Below are 10,739 nucleotides of genomic sequence, written 5' to 3'. Positions count from 1 at the left end.
GAGGAGATCACCGTGGTAGACAACGTCAAGTCTGCCCAAAGATTGACCGAGCGTATAGATGCCCTGGGTCGGTTCATCTCGAGGTCCTAGGACAAGAGACATCGACTTTTCTCTCTATTAAAGAAGAGGAACAACCTTTCATGGACCACGGAATGCGAGAAGCTTTGGAGGAACTCAAACGGTACCTGTCGAGTCCCCCCTGATGCACACTCAGAAGGTAGGCGAATAATTGTACCTCTACTTGGCAGTTTCATAGGTACCGGTAAGTGGAGTCTTAGTTCGGGAGGAAGAAGGTACGTAATTTCCTATTTACTATGTCAGTAGAACCCTGGGAGAGGCCGAATCAAGGTATCCTCACCTTGAAAAATTGGTGCTCTCTTTGCTAAGCGCCTCCAGGAAGCTAAAGCCGTACTTTCTGTGAATACCTAATTTTTGTACTATTTTAACACCTCCTAAAATCATTAGTGTTTTGTTGCTTTAATTATATTTCCCAATTTTTTGTATCTTTGATTGCATATTTCCTATCATAAAAATACCAAAAAATAGTTCTTTCTTTATTTGTGCATTTTAGGAATTAACTAACTATTCAATTGGTGAATTAATCTAGTTAATTGATCATTTGAATAAGTTACTTAATTAATTTATTTGTTTGTGTAAATTTAGTTTAATAAGTAGGATTAAGAAAGAAATTGGGCCAAATTTGAAAGAGAAAGTGGCCAAAAGTGCAAGATAAGGGGCTTCCTTTGAAAGGGTCCGGAACGACGTAGTTTTGCCTCAAAACTACGTCATTTCATTAAGTGACCCAAGATCAAATCTCACCCATTGATCACTCATTGATCTAATGGTCCGTATTTGATCTCTCAAGAGGTATTTAAAGCCTCAAAAATCTGAAAATTTTCCTCATTTCACCCATAACTCTTTCTCTCTTCTCTCTCTCTCTCTTCTCTCTCTTCTCTCCACCGCCGCCGCCGCCGCCGGAAATCACCCATCGGCGGCGGACCACCTCCAAAAACCTCCAAATTAACACCATACAATCTCCACAACCTCCTCTTCCCATATCTCCAAACCAATTCCTTCAAAAAACCCTCAAACTCCTTGAATTTTAGATCTAAGAAACTTTAGCCGCCACTTTTTTGCCCAAAATCTTGAAGTTTCAGCCACTACCACCCCCACAATACCTACATTAACGGATAGAGCTCATCAAGACCTACCTATTGATGTCAATTCCATCCCAAAAATCCGGCAGCTAAAAATCCGGTCAAATTCCGGCGACCACCCCGAATCCCCATTTTAGCTATTTTTCGGCTTCAAGCATACTTGTTAGGTATAATCGTCATCTCTTTAATTAATTTCTAATTTTTTTTATATTAGTAGATTAGTTTCTGATTTTTGATTTTTCTGTTTTGGTTAATTCTTTTTAATATTTAGTAGATTAGTTTCTGATTTTTTTTTATATATTTATTTATTTATTTTTTCTGTTTTGGTTATTTCTTGTTAATTAGAGTTTCAAGTTAGGTTTATTTAATTAGCTATCTCTATTTAGTTTAGTGGTTTGTTAGATTCGTTATTGATTTAAATATAATCTTTAGTGTATTAATTAAATCGTTCACTTAGTTAGTCGATTATTAACGATGCTCGTTCTGTTTTGAGAATTAGTTTGTGAATTTAGTTATTTGTTTAGTAATTAGTTTGCACAAATTCAATTCATTCCCATCAAGTTGGTTTTAATACTTAGTTCAATTACGTTTTTAGTCTCGTCTATGCTTTGTCAGTTCATAGTTGTCCAAGTTTGATTTGTGTTGAAGCAAGTAGTTTGTTGTTGATATTTAAAATCTAAAGTTTAGTTTATTTTATCACAAAATAGGGTAATAGTAGCTTACTTTTACTAGTAGGGTGGCTGAAAGGACATTTTTTCTCCTTGCTTCTGACACAACAGATTTTCAGGTTGTCCTTTCACCTTTGGGACAGACCTTGAACAGTGTTTAGCACACAAAGTCAGTCTTTTGGACAGATTTTTGGTGAACCAAAATCTGTCCAAAAATCTAACTTTATTTGCCTATTGAAAGGGCTATTTTTCTCCTATAAAAGGGACTGTCTTACACTTAGAATGGAGAGTTCCTTACTCACTGAAAAGGGGGACACTCTATCTTATACTTAAACACATCTTGGAGAGTTGCAAAAAGACATATATCTTTGAGAAAAATCAGCAGCTTAATACATACAACAAGCTGAAATTTCAGTATTTTGTGAGGTTTATTTGAGTGCAAAAAACCTTGAGAAAAATAGAAAGATCCCTTAGGCAATTTGTGAAGTTGATAGCTACCAGTTTCAAGCATTTTTGTTGAGTTTTCTGGGTTGTCTTAACACTTGAGTTGCTGTTGTTTCTACTGTATTTGCTGCTGAGTTTTTTGTTGCTGCACTGCTGTATTTTATTATTCTACAAACCAGGTAACTTTCAAATTCTTATATTGCAGATTCTTGATGATAATCTGATTTTTGTTTCAAGATGAATGTTATATTAGTATTATCATTATGTAAATCTATTAAAGATTAGTTAAATTATCGTTTTCTTCTTTATATATGTGATTGAAATTGCATTCTGTTAAGATTACTTAGTTTAAGAAAAAGATAAAGACCCCACTTTTAACCATGTTTGTTTAGTTTGGGCTCTTTTTTCGTGAGTTACTTTCATGGTTCATGTATAATTATCTAAGAAAGACTTCTAACTTCAAATATTTTGATGCTTTAAATTATAGTCAATATAATGTTATACTTAATATAGTTCTTCTCTTTAGCATTGAAGTATTACCGTTTTTTGTAGTTTTTATATTTAGTCATGATTTTTATGTTGTTAATGAGTGTAGTTTGATTAGTGCCATGTTGGTGTAGATGAGTAGAAATATTATGTTAGTCTTTAAGAAATAAGTTGGTTAAGAAGATAAAAGATAATAATTAGCATGTAAGTTTCTTTTATGAAAAAAATAATTTTTAGTTTGGACATCAATGTAAGAAGCAATTTGGGCTTAGAAGAATACTTGTTATTTTGTATTGTCTCGGTCATCGAGGCTCTTAAGCAACATGGACCAAATAAGCTAAAATTTGTAGGCCCAATGACAATAGAAAGTAAGATGGGCATTTTCTTTAAAACCAATAAATTATCTTTTGTTAAATAAAATAAGTCGCCCAATACCATAAAAGTTTAACATAAGTTTACCCGGGTTTAAAGTCTTGCATTAGTAAAAATTATTTTTAATAATAATATTATTATTTTTTCAGTCGAACAAGTAATAAATATAAAAAAGAAGCGCTTTTTTTAATTAATTTAAGCGATATGCAATTTTAGGCACGTTTGAGATGTAGACCATGTGTTCATACACGGTCCTTGATCGTTATTATTAAAAAAAAAATTTAATAAAGTAGTCATGTGTGCATTCCCGCTCCTTGACTCTTCAATATTAATTGTATTTAAACCATGTGTACCGACACGTTCTTTGTTTTAATACATATAATCAAATAAGGACCTTGTGTGCTTGCACGCTCCTAGGCCAAGATTATTAATTATTAAGCGGTACTAGACAATAGTAACTTAAGGCAAATAATACACACTTTATCCAAAAATAATTCAAGCCAAATTTTAGTCAATAAAAGCGACCGTGCTAGAACCACGGATTCGGGGAATGCCTTACACCTTCTCCCCGGTTAACAGAATTCCTTACCCGGACTTTATTTTCACAGACCAATAATAATAGAGTCAAATCTTCCTTTGATTAGGGATTCAAATAAAAGGTGACTTGGAACACCAACAAAAAATCAATTTCAAGTGGCGACTCTGTAAATAAAATAATCCCTACTCAATTTTGTCATTTTAATTGGAAAAACCCTTTAATCCACACAATATTATCTTGCGGGTAGAAAAAGGGGTGTGACACCTCTGGCGACTCTGCTGGGGACATTAAGAATTCGAGCTTGTATATTGACTTTATTTGGCTTTATTAATTTTTATATATATTGTGATTTATTTGGGCCTAATCTGTTACTTGTCCACTTTATAGTGTTTTGATATTATTTGAGTCTTCTTAAAGTTAGTTATGTTGAGTTTGCCTACCAGCATCACAAAAAGGCCAAAAACCGACCAAAACGCGACCATTTATGTGTGGACGGTATTTTTGTGGTCGGAAAGGAATACCGACCAAAGTTGGTCGGAAATTACCGATCAACTTTGGTCGGTCAATTAAATTCAAAAAAAAAAATATTGCAAAAAAAATCGACCAAAGTTGGTCGGTATTTTAATTATGTAATAAAAAGATTCACCATCTGAAAATCGAACCGGGGTCTGTACTATAGCAGGATACTATTCTACCACTAGACCATAGGTACATTTTGTTTTAAGATTGTCTTTTATTTGATTTATACTCTTTAATTGTATTTTCGCACGAAAATAACCGACCAAAGTTGGTCGGTTTTATTAAAAACTAAAATTACCGATCAAAGTTGGTCGGTTTTTTTAAATGACCCGCTGAATTAACCGACCAATTTTGGTCGGTTTTTTTAATATTAATTTTTATTTATTTTAATTGAAAAACCGACCAAAGTTGGTCGGTTTCTTGAAACATAAATTTTGCGGGACTCAAAAATAGTTTTCCACATTTTTGCGCCAAAGAAAACCGACCAAAGTTGGTCGGTTTCGTAAAAAAAAATTAAAAAAAAAATATTTTGAAAAACCGACCAACTTTGGTCGGTTTTTTTACCGACGGTCGATCTTGGTCGGTTTTTGCCAATTTTTAGTAATGATATTATATATATATATAATGATTAATATGTATATGATGTATCCTTTTTTGTGATTATGTCACGAGCTGATATCTTTCAGTTACTTATTAATTCAATTCAACACGATTTATTGATTGATAGGCTGTGTATATCAATCTGTTAATGATTGATGATATCAAGAACACATCCTGTTTAGTAATTTCCGTTTTTTATAACAGCAACAATTAATTATGTACCATCTTAATATCAACCAGTCTTTTATTCTTGTCAGGTTATCATAAAAGTGGCATTTCTGGTGGCTGCTTGCTAACTTCTATAAATTTCTTCAAAAGAAAAAAAAATGAAGGCTAACCCCATACACACGGTTAGAATTTGGACTGAACTAACATTTCAAAGATCAAATGAAGCATTGAAATGCTGATCAAAATCAAATTTAAGTTTTTAAACAATATAAATATAATTGATAAACAAAAAAATAAAGATTGAGAAGAGTGTTGTATTTATATTTGAAAGACAGATGGGTTAAATCAATGAGGAATAATTTAATAAATATAAATTTTTGGCATGGGTATATTTGTATTAGAAAAATTAATGTGTTCTTCGGCTTGAGAAATTGTAACGTCTTCCCAAAGGAAGGAAAATTACCTCTCCTACTGCTTAAAATACTTTTTTTTTCTTGGTTATATACCACAAATCCCCCAATAAAAAGTGTATCATTTAAAATGAAACAGATGGAGTATATATATAAACACACTCCCTCATATACGCAAATTATTTTGACTTAAGCAATTGGATGAGCGGTTGTTTAAGTTATTGTTTCAAACATTTTAATAGAACACTTTTTATTAGGGGATTTGAGGTATATAATCAAGAAAAAAAAAGTATTTTAAGCAGTAGGAGAGGTAATTTTCCTTCCTTTGCGAAGAAGTTACAATTTCTCAAAATAAAAACACATTATATATATATATATATATATATATATATATATATATATATATATATATAAATTATATATATTTGACGAAATATTTGCAAAATTTGAAATTTGACGAAACAAGCTATAACCTAGATTGGGCCAATCCTTCTTTGTATCTCCACATGGGCCATCTAGCTGCATTGGACTCGTGGAGATGTCGTAACGCCGAAAGATTTAAGTCACGTGCGGTGGGACCCGCATCACTGCTAAAATCACGTGATAATGACAGCTTCTTTGTTTCTGACTTCCTTCTAGTTCTAGTACTTGTTTGCCACTTACAGCAGTTTAACGAGTATCGGAATTTACGAGGAGTTTGAGGCACGGCTGAAAGCTAATTCCTGTATAGTTCTGATTCTTTTTACTTTCGTAAGTCTCTTTTTCTCTCTGTTTTGCTGCTTTATGTACTGATTATTTGGAGATTTGTTTGTGGAATTGCATGACCCTATTGATCTCTAGTTGTGGAGTTATTAAATTTTGTTGATTTTGGAAATGGGTATTTGTCTCTCAAGAGAAAATGATTGTTTCTCGGATCAAAAGAAGGTTTTTTGGATGTTTTTACTCTTTTTTACCACTTTTTTGCTCCTGTCTTTGTTGTCTGACTGCTAAAGACAGATCCAGGTTTTTAATAAATGGGTTAAAAATAACGCCACCCACCACCCTGTTAAAGAAATGGACTTTGGGGAGTATTTTGGCTATGAAATTATGGATTGTAGTCTCTTTATACAGTCTTGAACAATTAAGGTTGAGTTAGGTCTAAGGTTCATCTGAGTTTCCCAATGTTTGGCCCTACAACAACAACAACAACCCACTGGAATTCCACAAGTTTGGCCCTATTTTGTGTTTTTTCTTTTTTCAGTCTCCTACTCTGTGTTCCGTATCCGAATTGGAGCCCCGACTAATTCGGATTCGCGTAAAGGGAAGCACAAAGACAGAGCTAGGATTTGAAGTTTATGGATATTGACATTGCCACTAAGCCCATAGCACCTCTTAGTTACTCTGATTCGCAATTAAATATTTATACATATTTAATGGATTTCTTAATACAAATACAAGGTCTAAGAAAAAAGTTACTGGGTTCGTCCGAACCCGTAATACTCTACCTTTGCCCCTAAGGAAGCGCACCCTAATAAGATTTTTTCCGTTGTCAATATTCGAACCTGAGACTTCTGGTTAAGGGCGGAGGGATCATATTCATCCCACCATAAACCTTGGTGGTGCCCCATTTTATCTTATCCATGCTTGAAATATCCAAAACTGGTCGCGCAGGGATGTCAGACTTCAACATTGATTATGAGGGTATGGACTATAGTATCTTTGTATTGTCTTAGATAAACCACGCTTGTTGGGCTAGTTTTCGGAGCTTAGTCAGGTCCAAGGACCAGCTTTTTAACGGAGCGTCTGGTAGGAGTTGAGTCAAGTCCAACATTCATTTTCTTAATAGAGTGTGATGGTGCGTACAAAGGCAGGTGTGCCTCCACACCTGCTGTCCCCAATATTGACTGGTTGTGCACTGTGTAGTGACTGCATAAATTTAAATGATTGAAACCTCAGAGCAGTGTTCAGGATTTCGAGCATCAGTGTTCCTGTGCAAGTCTGATTCTGCAAAATGCACAAACTAGACCGTAGGGTGTCCTATCCACACTACAAACTAGTATGCTTCATCACAAGTATGAACTTAAATAGAGTGCCGTACGTTCAAACTAGTATTAATCATTCATGCATAAAAACTATGAAATTCTGTTCTTTAAACATTCACTTCTCTTCAATATAAACCATTATCTATGGAGAAACAGCTGTGAAATTCCGACAAGGAAGAAAAAAATAAGAATTTTCTTCCCGTTGCCACCTTATCTTCTTTCTTTGTGTAAATTATGAATTATCCTTGGCTTATTAACTTGTCGCCTAAATCAACAAGCATCATAAACTTGAGTCTTGTAAGCCGAATACCATTTGATAGTTATCTTTTATATGAATGAATGATTTAAGATTAAGTGTATTCTCAGTGTTTGTAAGAGGTAATATATTTGTACAACGGTAGTGCCCGGGCCATCTTGCCCACACCTCGGCTATTCTACCGGGTACTTGTTACCTCTCTGCCACTAGGGCTTAGGCTGATGTGAAGAAATCACCTAGTAAGCATCCAACTTTTCCCTGAGACATCATAGTTTTCCTCCCGCTTCATTGACCACTAGGCCACACCCTTGGGTGCATAAGCAACAATAGGAAAAAAGTTACACTGGACTGATGCTTTTCTTTCAATCCGCAAAATATTTTATTTAAGGGTCAATTTGTAGGTACAAGTAACATATTCAAACCTTAAAGGATAAATTTGACTCTCAAAAGGTAAAACCTGAATTAACCGTGGTGCACTTGCGGGAAACTCCTTGCCGAGGGCCTGTGCACCCCCGGGATTAGTCGAGTCTCAAAGAGACTCGGACACCCGGTGCAAATCAAAAAAAAAAAAAAAAGGATAAAGCAAGGATAAAATAGGCTTAAGGCTGGTGAAATTTAGGACACACTTTTCTGCGTCTGCGTATGGAAAGTGAACTTACTTCTAATAAAGATCTAAGACTTAGTAAACCAAAGAGGAAAAACTGCATTTAGTCTCTTTCTCCCTTTAAATATAAATGCATTTCCTGTGTGAAAATTAAACCTTGATCTGAAGTCGGTTTCTCCTACAACCAGACAAAAATACAGCTCTTAAAATCTTAGGCCTCAGAAATTGAGCCTATGCACTTGAGTTATGTATGACTTATCAAAAAGTAAAAAGAATGCACTTGAAATATGCATCAGACAGATAGACTTGCTGGGATATGAAAAGTGTGCTTAACTGAACTGGTCTGTTTGAACTGCTAGTAAGGTCAAGATAATTGGAATTATGTTATAAAGTGGAAGATAGAGCCAGTATCGAAGTGGAATGAGTTATAGGGATGCTGATCCAAGATGTTTTGAAGACAAATATTACTATTTTCCTCTTAAAATCGCTTTGGAAGTGTCAGTACAATTGGTTCAATTCTGTTGGGTTCTGGAAACCTCTCCACCAATTAAGTATTTAAGAATCCAAACTTGAAGTTCGTCTTGTAGCCCAAACTTGTAAAAACTTGGCCTGCATATACTTATTAAGTTAGAGCCCCTTAATGAGATGCTGCTAAGCATATTGGGCTACCACTGGCTTGGATTTTGGTTTGTTGTTGTTATGCGTGGCATATCCAGGGAAAAGTTGGATGCTTACAACATTCCATATCCTCGCTGGTCATGACTAGTAACACATACTTAATCAACTGATCATGAATCGGGAATCGAATGGCATAAAGAAGGTTTGCACTCTCTGTTACTCTTTACTCTATCTCTGTGTGATTTTGAAACCATCAATTATATGTGGCCCGGTCAAGGAGTTTGAGAACCACCATTAAGACTTTGTTTTCATCCTCAACATGCTTATTTCTATTTAGTGGAAAGATTTTCGTTTGATTATGGTTTGTCTTGTTAACATATTAGTTTACCTCAATTCATCAAACAATTCTATGTAGGTGCAGGTATGTCGACTATAAGTGTTCCTTCAGGCTGTTTTCTCAAAGTTGCACCATCAATTAGATCCTCTGCCTTTACCAAGTCGCAATGCTCTTTGGGTTCCGTAAAGAGTATTTCTAAAGCATTTGGATTGAAGTCATCGTCCTCCTTCAAAGTCTCTGCAATGGCAGCGTACAAGGTTAAACTGGTTGGGCCCGATGGTAACGAGACTGAAATTGAGGTTTCCGATGATCAATACATCCTCGATGCAGCAGAGGAGGCTGGAGTTGAGCTGCCTTATTCATGCAGGGCTGGATCTTGCTGTACATGTGCAGGCAAGTTGGTTTCTGGAACAGTCGACCAATCCGAAGGTGCATTTCTTGACGATGATCAAATGGAGAAGGGTTATTTGCTGACGTGTATTTCATACCCCAGATCTGACTGTGTTATTCATACGCACAAGGAAGAAGAGCTTGTTTGAAAATGTTACGAGTTCATTCCGCTTCGAGGGGACCTTGAAAATTTAGAGGGGTACGAATCTTGTGTCGTAGACGCGGAAAAGAAACAAATAGAAATAAATGATGAAATTGGTATGCTGTCTCCCAGATAGTGATATTGTGTCTGGTTTATGGCATAACTGATGTTGCAATTTGTTATTTGGCAAACATCATATTGCTTTCTAAACTAAATATCCATTTGATCGCTGTTGAATTGGGATTATTGAATATGTGTGATGCTTTATCAGAGCCTGGTGTTTGTTCCATTTGGGTGGATCTTTTCTGTATGTAGGGCTGATAAATATTCAGAATTGGTGAGTGTAACAAGCTTATGTTTAGGATACCATATTTGATGGTCACCTCAAGATTGTTCTTATGTCCTTGCCCCTGCAGGGCTTATATATTAGGGCTCTGTTTGTCATAACATTTTGCTCTATTAAAAACAAAATATGGAAAAGGAAAAAACAAAAGGAACTCAAGAATCAATTAGGTTAATGAAAACAAGATTTCGGACTTGCTTGTGATATCTAAACATTAGTCGGATTTAGGGTTGCATGGAATGAGGAATCAGTCCATGATGCCAATTTGGCCATAAAATCATACTCCCTTCGTTTCGTTCCAGTTTATGTGAACATTTTTGGAATACGAAGTCAAACTGACTAATTTTCGATGTGAATTTGGACATCAAATTTTTAAATTTTTAAAAATAAAATTTACATATTTTAAAAACTTAAAAATATTATTAATAATTCAAAAATATTTGAAAAGTATTTCCAAAAAAGGTCAAAGAAAATCATATTTGACTCCCAAAATAATAACAGTGTCACATAAAGTAGGAGTATTTCAATATTTACTACTATTGGTTTGCCTATCAATATTTGAGATACCAGTGAAATAATAAGAAGTTGTTTGAGTAGTATTTCAAGTGAAATAATAGTAACAGTAAAAACTTGCTGGTGAAATTTTAACTTTTCTTTTTTCATTTT

At 34.7% G+C, this 10,739-nt stretch overlaps 1 non-coding gene across 2 annotated transcripts; it reads left to right on the top strand.

Moving 5' to 3' along the window:
* Positions 1 to 5,817: 5,817 nt before the first annotated feature.
* LOC107801470 (uncharacterized) lies at positions 5,818 to 10,002 on the top strand. 2 transcript variants are annotated; one of them, XR_012697952.1, is made up of 2 exons: positions 5,818 to 6,112; positions 9,283 to 10,002. It is a non-coding gene; the product is annotated as an uncharacterized LOC107801470 (transcript). The 2 variants fall into 2 exon arrangements; XR_012697951.1 differs by having other exon boundaries at positions 9,277 to 10,002.
* Positions 10,003 to 10,739: the final 737 nt, after the last annotated feature.

The sequence above is a fragment of the Nicotiana tabacum genome, chromosome 13 (genome assembly GCF_000715075.1).
Source record: "Nicotiana tabacum cultivar K326 chromosome 13, ASM71507v2, whole genome shotgun sequence".
In the NCBI taxonomy this organism is placed as follows: Eukaryota; Viridiplantae; Streptophyta; class Magnoliopsida; order Solanales; family Solanaceae; genus Nicotiana; species Nicotiana tabacum.
Note: the sequence above shows the minus strand (reverse complement) of the source record. Positions and strands in the feature narration are given on the sequence as shown.